This window comes from Pongo abelii, chromosome 5, assembly GCF_028885655.2.
Source record: "Pongo abelii isolate AG06213 chromosome 5, NHGRI_mPonAbe1-v2.0_pri, whole genome shotgun sequence".
Classification (NCBI taxonomy): Eukaryota; Metazoa; Chordata; class Mammalia; order Primates; family Hominidae; genus Pongo; species Pongo abelii.
Genome location: NC_071990.2, coordinates 68,527,759 through 68,546,343, shown reverse-complemented (window position 1 = coordinate 68,546,343; position 18,585 = coordinate 68,527,759).

Below are 18,585 nucleotides of genomic sequence, written 5' to 3'. Positions count from 1 at the left end.
ACACACCGTTACATCTCATTCAAGTCCATTATCCTTCTGTTATTTACTTCTCAGCGTTAATATTTTCGGATAACTTCCTGTCAGCTAGTTGACAAAGATTCATTTATCATTCAAACAATTCAGTGCATGCTTGGCTTTACTCATATTCCCAGATTAAAAGAAATGTCAGGGAATGTACAGTTATTAGATGACATAAGCAGATAAGCTAACAGAGATAGACGTTATATGTATGAGAAACAAATTATTCTCTCAGCCATTATATGTATTTCTAAAGAGAAAGATGTTGAACTAAATGAATGGATTCCCGGTGATGTAATACAGTGAGAGAAAGAGAAATGGGTCTTCATTCTTTCTAATATTCTCAATCTGTTTCCACAAACATTTCTCCTGAGCTGAAAAACTTGACCCAGCTTTCAGCTTTCCAAATAACTTCCTGATTCAAACAAAAGAAAAATATCTCAAAAGAGAAACTTTTCAGTGCATGTTCTGTGAACATGAAAACCATCTTAGCATAATTTATAGTAACCATAACTGGAAGATATTTGAATATATTTAATACTTTATGCAACATTTTGGAAGGGGGCATGAAATATATCATTAATTTTTGAAATGAATTTCATAATAAAGTATTTAAATATGTATGTTAAAATATTGAGTGCTACAAAAATAAAGCTAAATTGATATGGCACTTTCTAGGAGCTCAGACTTTCATAGTAGAAACTCCGATGCTGAATGACAAAGAAACATTCAACTTAGTAGTTAATTTTACCTCATCTCTTTATACCTCATCTATTTATCAGAGAGACTACTAGACCTTAGACTGGCTCAGTAATATTATTATTAATATTGAGTAATAGCTCAATAATATCACAGTAATTTTTTTAATAAGATAAAAAAAGACTTCAATTTCAAATTAGCTTTAGAAATGTTGTGTAGCCATGCCCTGCTTTAGTAGTCACAATGGACATTAATATTTGCAAGAATCTAATAGGTAGTAGTTAAGAAAAGTCTTAACTTTGCTAAACTAGACATTTTAAAAATGTAATAGACTACAGAAACCAGAAAATCACTTAATGCTTACTAATATTTTGCTGAGCTCTGAGAATACACTTTGTGAATGTTGGGTCTTGTTGGTTCCATTTCTGGCATCCATGGATGGATTTCAAAGGAACTATCAACTCCTCAAATTGTATACAGTCAGTTGGGTTTATTTAAATGCTTTCATGTGGAGAGAGATTATTTTTCTTTATTAGATGTCTGTGACTAAAAATATTGAAAACCCATTGACTTGAAAAGATTCCTAAGGAATTAAAAAAAAATCTTATAAAAGTGTCACATACATAATAATATTTCAATACCTCTTAACTATTATTCTTAGTGTTACTAAGCAAACATTTACATCATTATTCTGAATTATTTTATAGCACAATCTATAGATCTGAAGATAAGTATATTAATCTATAGATATCTCTAGTTAAATTCAACATGATCCAAGATTTTCTATAAAGTGAGTTTGTTTTTAGCAAATACTATTTTCTCCCTAAAACCATTATTTTTTACTTAACAAATAAAATAAGGTACTTGATTCTTACCTAATTATATAATAATGCACACAATTTTCAAAAATAATTACAAAAGAATAGTAACAATTTTGCATACCAATGTACAATAGTGCTATACTCATAAAAAATAAAGTAAAAAAAAATACTGACAATTAAAAATATGTTACCAGCCAAAGAATTTAGCCCAGGAATAGAAACACATAGATCTGGTCAACTGATCTTTTACAAATGAGTAAAAGACATTTAATAGAGAAAGGATAGTGATTTCAACAAATAGTGCTGAACTACACATATATAGGCAAAAAATAAATCTAAATACAGATTTTGCACTTTTCACTAAAATTAATTCTCAATGGATGGTAGAACTAAGTGTAAAACACAAATAGCAACCTCCAATGCAGAATTTTGCTGAAATTTTTCTAAAAGTAGGTGTGATATGAATTTATCTTTTGTCTCAGGTAAGAGCAATATCCTTTGAGAATCTGAATGAGTAGTGAACATCCAATTTCTTTGTTTTTCCTTAGTTCTTGTAAAATAGTAGTTTTCTTTTTGGCCCCTTTACAGTTTCTCTAACTTCGTACTTCTTCAGTCCAATTTCTGAAGTTTGAGTGCATAAAAATGATTGCAAAAAATATTTAAATCTAAAATCTGGAAGATAACATAGAAAAATCTTGGTGAACTTGGGTTTGGCAATGTTTTCTTAGAATAAAAAAAAAAGCACCACTATAAATCAAAATCAAGTTGGGCATTATTAAAATTAAAAACTTCAATTTTGATAAGGACACTGTTAAGAGAGAAAAGCCAAGACAAATCACCAACTGGGAGAAAAAAAATGAAAAATGCAAAGCTAACCTAAAAGTCTTTGTATATCTAAAATGTAAAAATAATTTCTTAAACTAAATAAGAAACCAGAAATTCAATTGAGAAATCGACCAAAGATCCAAACAGACATCTCACCAAAGGAGATATCTATCTATCTGTCTGTCTGTCTATCTATCTATCTATCTATCTATCTATCTATCTATCTATCTGTCTATAGCTATAGATATAGATATATACATGAATAGAAAAATAAATAGAATAAACAATAAATAGAATAAATCTTCCATTTATATGCATGCATGTCAAAGAATATATATGCATATAAATAGAGCTCTATTTCATATGTCATTAGGGAATTGCAAATTAAAACAATAAACAGATGCCATCACACACCTACTAGCATGGTTAAAATGAAAAATCTAGACATTGCTAAATGCTGGCGAGGATGTTGAGTAACAGAAACTACAATTCATTGCTTGTGGAAATGCAAAATGGAACAGACACTTTAGAAAGTAGTTTGGCAGTCTCTTACAAGATTAAAAATAGTCTTACTATAAAGTCTAGCAATTGTGTTCCTGATATTTATTCAAAGGTATTGATAACTTATGTCCACATAAACACCTGCTCACAAATGTTTATATCAGCTTTATTAAGAATTGTCAAAACTTAAAAGTAACCAAGATGTCCTTCAATAGGTGAAAGAACAAAGAAACTTGTATATCCAAACGGTGGAATGTTATTCAGTGATAAAATGAAATGAGCTATTAAGCCCTGAAAAGTTATGAACTTAAATACATATTAGTAAGTGAAAGAAGCCAATCCGAAAAAGCTACATACTATATAATCCCAACTCTACGACATTCTGGAAAAGACAAAAATACAGAAAGATAAAAAGTTCAGTAGTTGCCAAGTGCTTGGGGGGTACAAGGGAGGGATGAATAGATGCAGAACAGGGTATTTTTAGGACAGTGAAACTATTATGGATGATAATATAACAACAAATACTAACAAATACATATCATTCAGTTCTCAAAATCAATAAAATGTGTAGCACAGTAAGTGAATGCAAATGTAAACTATGGATTTTACCTAAAAATATTGTGTCAGTGTGGGCTCATCTGTTATAACAAATGTACCACACGAATGCAAAATATTAATCATAGGGAAAAATCAGGTATGGGGATGGGAGCCAGGCGGTTTAAGGAAGCTCTGCACTCTGCTCAATTTTACTATAAATTTAAATGACTCTGAAAAATGAAGTCTACTAAGTAAAAAATTAAAAACATGGTGCCAGTGCAAATAATCCTAATAATTTAATTGCCTTACATGGTAGACACGAAGTATGAGAAACTAATCTTAAAATAGAAAAATTGCTTTAAACAAATTAATCTCATTTATTCAGTCTTTTTAAAAAATCTTCAAAACCAATTTGTTTTGTTTCGTTTTGTTTTTGCATATTTCCAGGCACTTTTACCTGAAGAAAGTGTGTGATATTTGGCTGTGTGTAGGTAGCAATGCATTAAATCACAAATTAAGGTTTTTATTTGCATCTAGCCAATGAAATTCACACATTAGTAAATTCTTCTCAGAATGAAACAGTTGGCTGATTTAAATTATGGTTATTACCCTAAGGGCTTGATGCAATGCTACTCACATCACAGATTGGTTTATTTGTTACATATAAGCTGCAACAAATTTAGGGGTAAAAGGGAAAACTGCTGACTAGGGTACTTCTGATACATAGGAATGCTTAACTGGAAGTTTTGTCATACTCTGTTATTACACTGGCCCAGTGAAATAGAGCCTCTGTCTGCTGTATTGACATCACCAAAGCGAGGCAATATACTTTTGGTGATGGATGTCCATGAGACTCATATAAGCAGATGTGGTCTAAGGTATATTTCAAATGCCAAAGTTGATTTTAGTTAATATCTATCAAAGATTCCCATTTTATGGGTCAGTGTAGTCTGTTTTTTAAATGGTATATTGACAAATTATAGTTGTATATATTTACAAGGTACAGGGTATTGCTATAATTTTTGAATACAATGTGGAATGATTAAACTAAGCTAATTAACATACTTATCACCTCAACTATTTAACAGCTTTTGTGATGAGAACATTAGAAATTAACTGTCAGTAATATTGGAATGAACAGTATGCAATTATTAGCTATATTTAACATGCTATGCTTTTGAAAAGAAGTCACGCTTATTCCTGCTATCTAACTGAGGTTTTGTACCCTTTAGCTATCATCTCCCCATTGCCTCCAACCTTCAGCCTCTCGAAACTACCATTCTACTTGGGTCTTCTGTGAGTTCAATTGTTTTAGATTTCACACGTAAATGAGAACATGCAGTATTTGTCTTTTTGTGTTTGGCTTTTTTCACTCGTATAATCTCCTCTACTTCCATCCATGTTGTTGCAAATGACAGAAATTCTCCCTTTGATAAGGCCGAATTGTAGTCTACTAAGTAAATATCCCACATTTTCTTTATTCATCTACCCCATGATGGATACTTTGGTTGAATTAACATCTTGGCTATTATGAATAGTGTGACAATGAACATGGGAGTGCAATACATACTGATTTCAAATCTATTTTTTTTTTTTGAGACAGAGTCTCACCCTGTCCCCCAGGCTGGAGTGCATTGGCATAATCTAGGGTCACTGCAACCTCCACCTCCCGGGTTCTAGCAATTCTCCTGCCTTAGCCTCCTGAGTAGCTGGGATTACAGGCACCTGCCACCACGTCCAGCTAATTTTTGTATTTTTGGTAGAGACATGGTTTCACCATATTGGTCAGGCTAGTCTTGAACTTCTGACCTCAAGTGATCCACCTGCTTTGGCCTCCTAAACTGCTGGGATTACAGGCATGAGCCACTGCACCTGGGCGATTTCAAATCTTTTGGGTCAATAGTCAGAAGTGGGATTGCTGGACCATATGGTAATTCTATTTTAGTTTTTCAATGATACTTCATGCTGTTTTCTATAATGGTTATACCAATTTACATTTCTACCAAGACTGTACAAGTGTTCCCTTTTCTTTACATTCTTAACAACCATTGTTATTTCTTGTCTTTTTTATAAAAGCCATTCTAAAAGGCTTGAGGTGATATCTCATTGTCTTTTAATTTATGTCTGCCTAATGATTAACAATGTTGAGCATTTTTATGTATCTGTTAGCCATTCCTTTGTCTTCTTTTGAGAAGTGTTTATTCATGCCCCTTGCTTGTTTTTTAATCAAATTATTTGTTTTTCTTTTATAGAGTTGAGTTTCTTCTATGTTTTGGATATTAGTTCTTTATCAGATGTATGGCTTGCAAATATTTTTTCTCAATCCAAGGATTGTCTCTTCACTGTTATTAATTATTTCCTTTGATAGGCAAATTTTAAAACATTTTGTTGTAATCCTATTTTTCTCTCTTTGGTGTTGTTGCCTGCCCTTTGGGAGGTCAAATCTAAAAAATCATTGACCAGCCCAATGTCAAGTGGTTTTTCTTCTTCTTTTTTTTTTCTAGTAGTTTTATAGTTTCATGTCTTAAGTTTAAGTCCTTTTTTTATTTTAACTTTTCTTTTATGTTCAGGGGTATATGTTAGGGTTTGTTACATGGGTAAGCTTATGTAATGAGGGTTTGTTGTAAAGATTATTTAATTGCTGAGGTATTACGCTCAGTACCCAAGATTTGTCTTTTCTGCTCCTCTCCATTCTCCCACCTTCCACCCTCTAGTAGACCACAGTGTCTACTTGATGCAGTATTTGGTTTTCTCTTCCTGCATTAGTTTGCTAATGATAATAGCCTCCAGCTCCATCCATGTTCTGGAAAAATATATGATATTATTCTTTTTATGACTGCATAATATTCCATGATATATATGTACCATATTTTCTTTTTCCTGTCTGTAATTGATGGGCATTTAGGTTGAATCCATGTCTTTGCTATTGTGAATATGCTGCAATGAACATTTGCATTCATGTGTCTTTATGGTAGAATGATTTTCCTTACACCATATGCAAAAATCAACTCAAAGTAGATTAAAGACTTAAACGTAAAACCCAAAATTATAAAAATTCTGGAAGACAACCTAGAGAATACCATTCTGAACAATGAATGGGCAAAGGCTTCATGACAAAGACACGAAAAACAATTGCAACAAAAGCAAAAATTGACAAGTGAAATCTAATTAAACTTAAGAGTTCTGCACAACAAAATAAATATCCACAGATTAAACAGACAATCTACAGAATAGAAGAAAATATTTGTAAACTGTGCATCTGACAAAGGTCTAATATCCATCTTCTATAAGGAACTTAAGCAAATTTACAAGACAAAAACAAACAACCCCATAAAAAAGTGGGCAAAGGATATGAACAGACACTTTATAAAAGAAGATATACATGCAGCCACCACCATATGAAAAAAAGCTCAATATGACTAATCATTAGAGAAATGCAAATCAAAACCACAATGAGATATCATCTCAAACCAGTCAGATCGGCTATTTTTAAAAAGTCAAATAATAACAGATGCTAGCAAAGTTGTGGAGAAAAGGGAACACTTATACATTGTTGGTGGGAGTGTAAATTAGTTCAACCATTGTGGAAAGCAGTGTGAGATTCCTCAAAGAGCTAAAAGCAGAACTCCCATTCAACCCAGCAATCCCATTACTGGGCATATACCCAGAAAAATGTTCAAGTTTTTCATCCATTTTTTAGTTGATTTTTGTATACAATGTGAGATAAGGGGCCAATTTCATTCTTTTGCATGTGGATACCAAATTTTCCCTATACATTTATTGAAGAGACTGACCTTTTCCCATTGTATATTCTTGACACCTTTGTCAAAGACCAATTGATCACCAAAGTATGGATTCTTTTCTGAGCTTCCTATTCAACATACGCAAATCAATAAATGTGATATACCACATTAACAGAATTAAGCAAAATCATATGACCATCTCACTAGACAATGAAAAAAAGCATTTGGCAAAATCCAATATCCTTTCATGATACAAACTCTCAACAAATTAAGGGTTAAGGGCAGGGTTAAGATTAGGGTTAGAAGGAAAAAAAGGAAAAAATATTCAGTATAGAAGAAATATATCTTAACACAGTAAGAGCCATATTTGAAAAACCCACAGCTAACATCATACTCAATGTGGAAAAGTTGAAAAGTTTTCCTCTAAGATCCTAAACAAGATAAGAATGCCCACTTGTACTACGTCTATTTGATAGAGTACTAGAGGTCTTAGCCAGAGCAGTGAGGTCAGAGAAAAAAATAAAAGATATTCAAATTATAAAGAAAGAAGTTAAATTCTCCCTTTTTGCAGATAACATGAATTTATATATAGAAAACCCTACATATTCCACTGAAAACACTGTTTAAACTGATAAGTTCAGTAAAGTTGCAGGATACAAAATCAACATGCAAAAATCAGTAACGTTTCTCTGCTCTAACAATGAACTTTACCAAAACAAAATCAAGAGAATAATTCCATTTACAATAGCTATGAAATAATTACAAATACATTTAACCAAGAAGGTGAAAGAGCTGTACACTGAAAATTATAAAACATTAATATAAATTGAAGAAGATATAAATAAATGGAGACATATCTTGTGTTCTTAGATTGGAATAATAAATGTTGTTAAAATGTTTGCACTACTAAAATGTTCTACAAATTCAATGTAATTCCTAACAAAACACTATGTGTTTTTTCATAGAAATAGAAAAAAGTAATCCTAAAATTCATATGAAAATGCAAAAAACATGTGAATAGCCAAGGAAATCATAAGCAAAAAAAAAAAAAAAAAAAGCTGAAGACATCATACTACCTGATTTCAAACTATGCTACAATGTGATAGTAGTTAAAACAACATGGTACTAGCATGAAAACTGACACATTGACCAATGGAACAGTTTACTTTCTTGTACTAGTCACTTTAAGGTGCTTTATTAGGTGTCAGTACCAGAGAGAAGTTATATTGAGAAATTCAGAAATGCATAGTACTTCATGCATAGAGAATGAGAAGTTGTCCTGAGATATTCAAGAAATCAAAAACTCAAAGTAAGTATAAGGAAAAACACGTGAAAGATCTTGCTAAGTCAGACATTATTATTTTCTACAATATGAAATTGCATTAGCATTATGGATATAGTTAGCAAGTATGTACAGGAATGCACACACGCACGTACTTTTGCAGGCAAGAAAACACTTGAGAGACCCAAACTAGCACATAGAAAAAGTTACCTGAGGACATGTTCTATTTTCTGTAGTTATTTTTTTTTCTTAATAAAGCTTCTAGGTTAAGACATCACTGCATTTCAGCATATATTTATGATAACCTCTTTATGCCAGTCAGCTTAATATTCTGAACTTTCGATTTATTTCCCGTTTCTGTAACCCAGATAGCAACCTCCAATGCGGAATTTTGCTGAAATTTTTATAAAAGTAGATGTAATGTGATTATCTCTTTTTTCTCAGATGATAGCAATATCCTTTGAGAATCTGAGTGAGTAGTGAACAGCCAACTTACTTGTCTGCCATTTAGTTCTTATGAAATAATACTCTTACTTTGGCCCCTTTCCAGTTTCTCTTTGTATTTCTTTAGTCTAATTATTAAAGAGTGTGAGTATATAAAAGTGATTGCAAATATATTACTTATTTCAAGTCTTATCTTGCTTAAACCAATCCTGATTATAGCTTGCTTTGTCATAAATCTCTCAATTTGAAAACTGATATTTTCAAATACCACTCCTGCAGAAGCTGGTGGAAATTATTATTTTAAGCTAACAAATGTTTAAATAAGGTTTACATTGTCTCAAAATATTCTTATCAGTTAAAAATCAGGATTTTATACAAGTTGGGAACTCACCCAGAGTCTGATTTTATTATTGTTCAACATGACCCTGGAGCGTTTTAGGACCCAGATATTAGCAGAAATTGCTGGAACTCTGAATAGAATGCAAGGTGGAAAGAGTGACATTAGCTCAGGACAAGAACTCAGGTGGTATTGCACATTGCTGCCTCCAGAAGAGTTGATTCCTTCATCTCACTCAACCTCACTGTTGTGCTTACCCTGATTTTACAGAATCAATATGATCTCAAATTTTGGAAAAGGAATGGATTATTAAACTAATTTAATTCAATTTAAAATATTTAAGTTTAAATATGCTTTAAACCATATATTACATAATAATCTTTTGTTAAATCTATATCTTGTTTTTCCAATTTCTTATTTTTCTGGACATAATTACTGAATTATAGGCACTGAAAAATTATAACGGAGGATATTGATTCTTAAAATGTTTAATTTCTTAATATTTGAAGTGCTATTGATTCATTACATTGATATGCTTACAATTGCCCAGAAATTACACAGCAAATGGAGTTCAGTACTCAACATTTTAAAACTTATATTTTCTTTTAATAACTGTAAAAATCTCTTTTGCTTTCCTACCCTCAATATAAAAATGTTGGACTATAATTTGAGTATAAATGTTCCATCTACTGTATTATCTAAATCACTCAAGAGAATTCTGGAGAAATTTATTATGCCTATTATATAAATAGTTGTTGTTCACATCCAATTATATAAATTGCAACCTGGAATTCATGATAACTTTCCTACAGCAGGAAGCTTATTTCTCTGAATGAGAATCTTTAGATTAGATGTTTTTAGGATTACCAGAAACTCATTGGTTATTTTTTTCAGCACAAAAGAAATCCGATTATTCTGCCACTACTTGTACTATGTCAAAAAGCTCAACATGCAGTGTCCTATTTTTGCTCCTGCAGACTCTAGTGTGATTTTTGAAGCAATTTGCAAAGTTAAGGACAAAGTTAGTAAGTTGTAAGCATGTATTAAAATATCTTTACATTAAATCAGATATTCTTCAGAATATAGTAGAGGGGCTTTTTTTTTTTTTAATAGCAATTCAGGCCTAATCAGATTATCTTTTTTCCTAAATAAATTGGCTATTTTTGTACTTATTTTCTTTATCTCCACCTACAAAAATCTAACCCAAAGATTATTCTATTTACCCCTTGTTGGAAGTGGGTTTTTTTTTTTTTCTTGATGATGTTTTTAGAGCAGTTTTAGGTTCACAGCAAAATTAAGAGGAAGATACAGAGATTACCCATAAAAACCCTCCCCGATTTTTACCATTCCCCCGCCAGTGTGGTATATTGTTATCACAATTGTTGAAAATACACTGATGCATCATATTGTCCAAAGTCCATAGTTTACATATGGGTTCACTCTTGGTACTCTACATTCTGTAGGTTTTGACAAATGTATAATAACATGTATGTACCATTATGAAATCATACTGATTTTTATTGCCCTGAAAATCCTCTGTGCTCTGACTATTCATCCCCCACTCCTCCATAACCCCTGGCAATCACTGATCTTTTCATTGTTTCATAGTTTCACCATTTCCAGAATGTCATAAATGGAAATTATACAGTATTTAGTCTTTTCAGATTGGCTTCTTTCACTTAACAGTATTTAATAAGTTAATTTTATAACTTTTCATGGCTTGATATCTTATTTCTTTTTAGCACTAAATAGCATTTCATCATTTGGATGTTCCACATTTTGTTTGTCCATTAACTTATTTTAGGAAAGCTCAGTTGCTTCCACATTTTGTCAATTATTAATAAAGCTGCTTTAAACGTTCATGTGCTGATGTTTCTGTGGACATACCTTTTTCAGCTCCTTTAGGTACATGCCAAAAAGCTCAATTGTTAAATCTTATAATAAGGGTATGCTTAGTTTTGTGAAATGCTGCCAAACTAACTTCCAAAATCATTGTCTCATTTTGCAATGAATGAGAGTCTCTGTTGCTCCACATCTTCCCAGCATTTGGTGGCTTCAGTGTTCTTCTTGGATTTTGGCCATTTCAGTAGGTGTGTTATGGTATCTCATTGTTATTTTAATGTGCATATTTCTGATGATATATGGTTTGGGGCATCTTTTCATATGCTTATTTGCAATATTTATGTATATTTTTGGTGAGGTTTCTGTTAAGGTCCTTAGCCCATTTTTGAAAATTGGAGTTTATTTTCTTTAACAGTCCTTTATCAGATACGTGGATTGCAAATATTTCCGCTCAGTCTGTGGCTTCTCTTTTTATTCTCTTGACAGTAATTTTTTGTTTTTGTTTTTGTTTTTTTCAGAGAAGGAACTTTTAAGTTTAATTTATTCCTGTTTATTAATTGTCTATTTCATAAATCATGCCTTTGGTGTCCTATCTAAAAAGTAATCCCCATCCAAGGTCATCTGTGTTCTCTCCTATGTTATCTTCCAGAATTTTTATAGTTATATGTTTCACATTTAGGTTGTGATCCATTTTAAATTAATTTTTGAAAAGGGTATAAAGTCTGTGCCTGGATTCACTCATTTGCATACAGATGCTCCGTTATTCCAGCACTGCTTGTTGAAAAGATTATCCTTTTCCCATGCTGCTGCCTTTGCTCTTGTCAGAGATCTGTTTGCTGGATTTACACGAGTCTATTTCTGAGAACTGTATTTTATTCCACTGATATATTTGTCTATTTTTCCTCAATGCAATACTGTTTTGAACACTGTAGTTTTGTAGCGAGTCTTGAAGTCAGGTAGTGTCAGTCTTCTGACTTTGTTATTCTCCTTTAGTATTAAGTTGGCTATTCTGGGTCTCTTACATTTCCATGTAAACATATGTTTAAATTTATTTACATTTGTTGATATTCTCAAAATATCTTGCTGAATTGTAAGGCATTGTTGTTGTTGCTGTTGTTTTTAATGTTGCTAAATTAATCCAGTCAAGAACTCAAGCTTGATTTAATTGGAGGAATTATGTAATTAATCAGGGTAGTTCCTTCATTTAACTAGTTATGAAATTATCACTGGATCCACTGAACAAAAGGTTACTGAGTGCTTATAATTATGTAAAACATTATATACAATATTCCTATCCTTATTACAGTCAGCCTAAAGTATTCTGTCATGTACCCAATTGCAATCATATCACTTGATTTGGGTACAAAATAGGGTAAGTTGAAAAGGTAGAAGGCTGTTTTTTAAGGGTATTAAAAAAAACTGCAGTGAATTTAAAAGCAAGTGAACTTAGGTGTGTTTTTTTTTTTTTTTTTTTCCTGTCGTCTATAGGAAAAAATAACAGTTACTAAGTAAAATGAAAACATTGATTATATGTTAGACTGGTGGTCAGGGTGAACATTTACATCAACATGAAACCATGCAATCTGTGTCACTGCAATAATTATATATTCAATCAGATGTATTTCAGAGGTATGTATGGGTAATATCATGGAGCTGAGGTTAGGGGAGGAGAAAGAACAATGTACAAGCTAGCAAAGAGGCAGAACACAAGCATTTAGATGTGCATTTGTTACTCTGCAGGCACTTAGAAGAGTAGAGAGGAAATAAACACAATGCCAATATGATAAAACAAACAAACAAACAAACAAAAAAACCTTGTGATAGAGAGGAGGTGCCAGCTGGGCTTCCTGGGTCGAGTAGGGGCTCAGAAAGCTGTGAAACTCACTCATTTCCTGCATCAGGACCTACTTCGGTCCTGGATGAGTAATATTGAAGACACATGCTTAAAATATTCCTAACACCAGGATTTGTGCATGTGTTTTCTTCCCCAAGAAAGCTATAAACAGCGAAACTTTTGCTGTAAGTTTCCCTGTGTCCTCTCTCTCTTTCCCTTCCGCCTCCCCTGAAACTAAAGTAAAAGGAATGTTAACTGCCTGTTTTTCTGTGACCAGCAGACCTTATCTATCCTCTCAATTCCAATTCCTTGAAAACATACTTTGTAACAAAGTCCTGTAAGATCCTGTCTCCTTTGCCATGCTGCTGCAAGTTCATAAAGTAGGTAAAACCTAAGTTGCAATTCCAGTTTTCCTCAAGGTCTAAGACATGTTACAAATGGTTAATTGCCTTTGTTTCTCACTCCGGTAACATCTTATCGCCACACGTATTTCCCACCTTAAAGAGTTTAAAAGGCAGTCACATAATCTAAGTCTGGCTACCCGTTCGGGACCCCTTCCACACTGTGGAAGCTTTGTCCTTTTACTCTGCTCAAGAAAGCCTACAGCTTTTTTCTCTCTCGGTCTGTGTCTCTATCACTCATCACTGTCAGCCGCCACACCAATTCTTTGGCGTGGCTAGGCAAGAACCTTAGGCATTACATAATGATAAGTGAATAGTAGCATTTTTGTTCAAATTGTGCCCAAATGATTTTTTATTATAATTTAACTTATTGCATAACCCCCCATCATTTCTAGATCCTGAAAATATCCGTCTACACATGCATATTAATAAAACAATTTATAACAATCCAGTCTTCTAAATGTTTACGTTTATCCTATTCTAATTTATTAGGGAGTACGTTTATATCAATGTAAAAACAGACTAATACAGAGAATTGGTACTGGGAGTGGGGCACTGCTATAAAGACAACCTGAAAAGGTTTGAAAAATTTGCAGCCTGACCATGTGGTAGAAATGAAAAATCCATTTTCTGGGGAGGAATTCAAGCCTGCTGCAGAAATCTGCATCATAAGTAAAGAGGAGCTGAAGGCTAATAGCCAAGACAATAAGGAAAATGACTTTGGAACTGGTTAACAGGCAGAGGCTTTAACAGTTTGAAGTGCTCGGAAAAAGACAGAAACATGTGGAAAAGTTCGGAACTTCCTAGAGACTTGTGGAATGGTTGTGACCACAAGGTTGACAGTGATATGGACAATAAAGTACAGACTGAGGTGGTCTCAGATGGAGATGAGGAACTTATTGGAAACCGGAGCAAATATCACTCTTGCTATGATTTAGTAAAGAGATTGGTGGCATTTTGTCCCTGCTTTAGAGATCTGTGAAACTTTGAACTTGAGAGAGATGATTTAGAGTATCTGACAGAAGAAATTTCTAAGTAGCAAAGTATTCAAAATGTGACCTGGCTTATTCCAAAAGTGCTCAGTTACATGCATTCCCAAAGAGATGGTTTGAAATGTGAACACGTTTAAAAGGGAAGCAGAGCAGAAAGGTTTGAAAAATTTGCAGCCTGACCATGCGGTAGAAATTAAAAACCCATTTTCTGGGGAGGAATTCAAGCCTGCTGCAGAAATCTGCATCACAAGTAAAGAGGAGCTGAACGTTAATAGCCCAGACCATAAGGAAAATGTCTCCAGGTCATGTCAGAGACCTTCATGGCAGCTCCTCCCTTCACAGGCCCAGAAGCTTACAGGGAAAAATGGCTTCGTGTGCTGGACCCAGGGCCCTGCTGCTCTGTGCAGGTTCCAGACTTGGTAGCCTGTGTCCCAGCCACTCCAGCTCCAGCCATGGCTAAAAGGTGCCTACGTACAGCTCAGGCTGTTGCTTCAGAGGGTGTAAGCCCCAAGCCTTGGCAGCTTCCATTTGGTGTTTTGCCTGGGGATGCACAGAAGACAGGAGTTGAGCTTGGGGAGCTTATGCCTAGATTTCAGAGGATGCATGGAAATGCCTGTATGTCTGGGCAAAAGTGCTAAAGCAGTGGAGCTCTGATGGAAAACCTCTACTAGATCAACGCAGAGGGAAAATGTGCAGTTGGAGCCCTCATACAGAGTACCACTGGGACACTGCCTAGTGGAACTATGAGAAAAAGGCCACAATCTTCCAGACCCCCGAAAGGTAGATCCACCAACAGCTTGCACCATGCACCTGAAAAAGCCACAGGCATTCAACACCAGCCTATGAAAACAGCTTCAGGGGCTGCACGCTGCAGAGGCTGCAGAGACTTAGGGGCAGAGCTGCCCGAGGGCGTGGGAGCCCACTCCTTGCAAGAGTGTGCCCTGGAGGTGAGACACAGAGTCAAAGGAGATTTTGGAGCTCTAAGATTTAATGACTGCACAGCTGGATTTCAGACTTTCAAGGGGGCTGTGTCACCTTTGTTTTGGCCAATTTCTCCCATATGAAGTAGAAATATTTACCAAATGCCTTTACCCACGTTGTATCTTGGAAGTAACTAACCTGCTTTTGATTTCACAGGCTTATAGGCAGACGGGACTTGCCTTGTCTCAGATGAGCCTTTGGACTTGGAGTTGTGAGTCAATGCTGGAATGAGTTAAGACATTAGGGGACTGTTGGGAAGGCATGATTGGTTGTGAAATATGAAAAGGACATGAGATTTTGGAGGGACCAGGAGCAGAATGAAATAGTTTGGCTCTGTATCCACACCCAAATCTTATCTCAAATTATAATCCCTACATGTCAAGGGAGGAACCTTTTGGGAATTGATTGGATCATGGGGACAGTTTCCCTCATCCTGTTATGATGATAGTGAAGGAGGTCTCATGAGATCTGATGGCTTTAAAAGTGGCAATTTTCACCTATGTGTGTTCTCTCTCTCTCTCCTGCCACCACATAAGACGTGTCTTATTCCTTTTCACCTTCGGCCATGATTGTAAGTTTTCTGAGACTTCCCCAGCCATGGGGAACTGTGAGTCAATTAAACCTCTTTCCTTTATAAATTACCCATTCTCAGGTAGTATCTTTATATTAGTGTGAAAATGGACTAATTAATACACCAGCTCAGCACACTTTCTATAATAAGCCACACAGCAAATATTCTAGCCTTTGCAAGTTAGATAGATTCTATCCTTACTATTCAAATAGCCACTGTAGAACAGCCAAGGGCACTATGCAAATAAATGGGTATGGCTGTGTTCCAATAAAACTTGATTTACAATAATTAATAGCAGACTAGGTTTGATCTTTGGGCCTTGGTTTGCTTATCTTGTATATGCTGTCATGGAAAGAGTTGTATACCATTTTTGGAAAAAACCATTGCAGTGATTCTTAATAAGAATGATATGTTGTTTGGCTAACTTGTGAAATGATCTTGCTCAATCTAGCATGATTATTTGGAATAATGTATAGCCCGGCATCAAGATTTGCCCTTCTTAAAGAAATTAAAAAGAAAAAATCCTACCTCCTTGGATTCAGAAACCGAAATAAATATCCTGAAAGTCATAATTAGATACACATATTTCACAAAGAGAAGGAATTCATATGAATAGTAACCTATGAACTTTAGATATACATTCTGTTGTTTAATCACATGGTTTTTAACTTAGAATAATAAAATAATAGAAATAATGCTTGCACTTCAATAAGTGGAAAGATGGGTTCAGGGAGGTTAAGTGACTTTTATGGTCATAGCCAGTGTTTTTATTTAGTTGAATTATCAGCTTATTTGTTTGTTTCCAGTTAAAAAATAATCCTATTGACACTAATTTACCCTAACCCTTCTGGAGATACTCATACTTGTCATTAAGTCTTGGTTTCTGTTTGTTGATACAGTAAAGCCAACCCTATTAACGTTTGTAAAACTAACCTTTAGGTTACTTTTGGCAGTTTAAAAGTAAACAGACTTCCAAATTAACCTGTCTTGGGAGGTGGTGTGATCCATAATGACATCCTTTCCTTAGGGTGAAGAAAACCTTGGGATAAAAAATATTTTCTACGCACCTGTATTCCCAGCTACTCGGGAGGCTGAGGCAGGAGAATGGCTTGAACCTGGGTGATGGAGGTTGCAAGGTTGCAGTGAGCCGGGATCGCACCACTGCACTCCAACCTAGGTGACAGAGCGAGACTCCACCTCTCAAAAAAAAAAAAAAAAAAAAAAAAATTTCTGAGTTCCTCAAATTGCATATATACTGATTAATGCATGAGCAGCTAATTTGAGAAAGATGCTGATTTGTTTCTGAATCACGAAGTTTTACTGATTGTCTTACCTGTAGACATTTTAGCCTATATGTTACAATCTGTAGCCAATGATTGTAACCTTCATATTGTGCCCTCCAGTGAAACAAGGGAACTTCAATATGAGGAGCACCCCTCCCTTCTTCTAAACATTCTTAAAAAAGAAACAAAAAATGGAAAAAGAAAGCTCAGCTTCTATTTTAGGTTCAGAAGGTACATCTGGAGGTTTGTTACATGGTAAGATTGGGTGACACTGAGGTTTAGGGTACTAATAATGATCCAGTCACCCAGGTAGTAAGCATAGTACCCAACAGGTAGTTTTTCATCCCTTGTCCCCCCTCTCTTTCCCCCCTCTACTAGTCTCACATGTCTATTATTCCCACTTTTATTACCATTTGTTCCCAATATTTAGCTTCTACTCTAAGTGAGAATATGTGGTATTTGGTCTTCTGTTCCTGATTTAATTTGCTTAGGATAATAGCCAGCTGCATCCATGTTGCTGCAAAGCATATGATTTCATTCTTTTGTATGGCTGTGTAGTATTCCATGGTGTTTATGTACCACATATTATTTATCTAATTCACCGTTTATGGGCACCTAAGTGATTCCATGTCTTTGCTATTGTGAATAGTGCTGCAATAAACATACAAGTGTGTATGTCTTTGTGACAGAATGATTTATTTTCCATTGGGTTTTTTCCTAGTAATGGGATTTTTGGAGTTGAATGGTAGTTCTAAGTACTTTTTGAGCTTTGTATATATGGTATCAATTCAGTTGTTTCATTGTATTGTTCTCTAAGCTTCATTCATGGTGATACACAAAGCTGTTCTTCATTGTTGTTTACTCAGGTGTAAAGCTTTCTATTATAAATGATATATATTTTTTCCATTCTCTTGTTTGTAGATTGTTTTATTACCTTTCATCTTTGGACTTGTTATGAACAATAAATATTTTTATAACCTATGACTGTGTATTATTTTCTGGGGCTTCTTATACACTTGCTTAAAAGTATCTAGTAAAAATATCTACCTAGCAGTAGAAGTGTTGATTATTGGAATGTGCATATTTAGTTTTACGTAATACTTATCAACTTGCTGTCCATAGTAGTTGTATCAGTTGACTTTTCATTAGCAGTGTATTAGGATCTGCGCTGTTACATTTCTTCACAGATGCTAATATTATCTGACAAAATTATCGCTGCCAGCTGTGGTCGTTTGAATTTTTTTCATTAAGGTTTTATTTAACAAATCCCTAATTACTGACTAGGTTGACATTTTTAATGTATTTATTAAATATTATTGCATTTTTTTCAGGGAAATGTCTATATTTTTGCCATTGTCTATCTTATGTCAATTGTCTTTCTGCTTTTCATGTATGTTTTAGTCCATTTGTGCTGCTGTAACAAAATGCGGTAGATGGAGTAATTTATAAAGAACAGAAATTCTATTTCATCAGA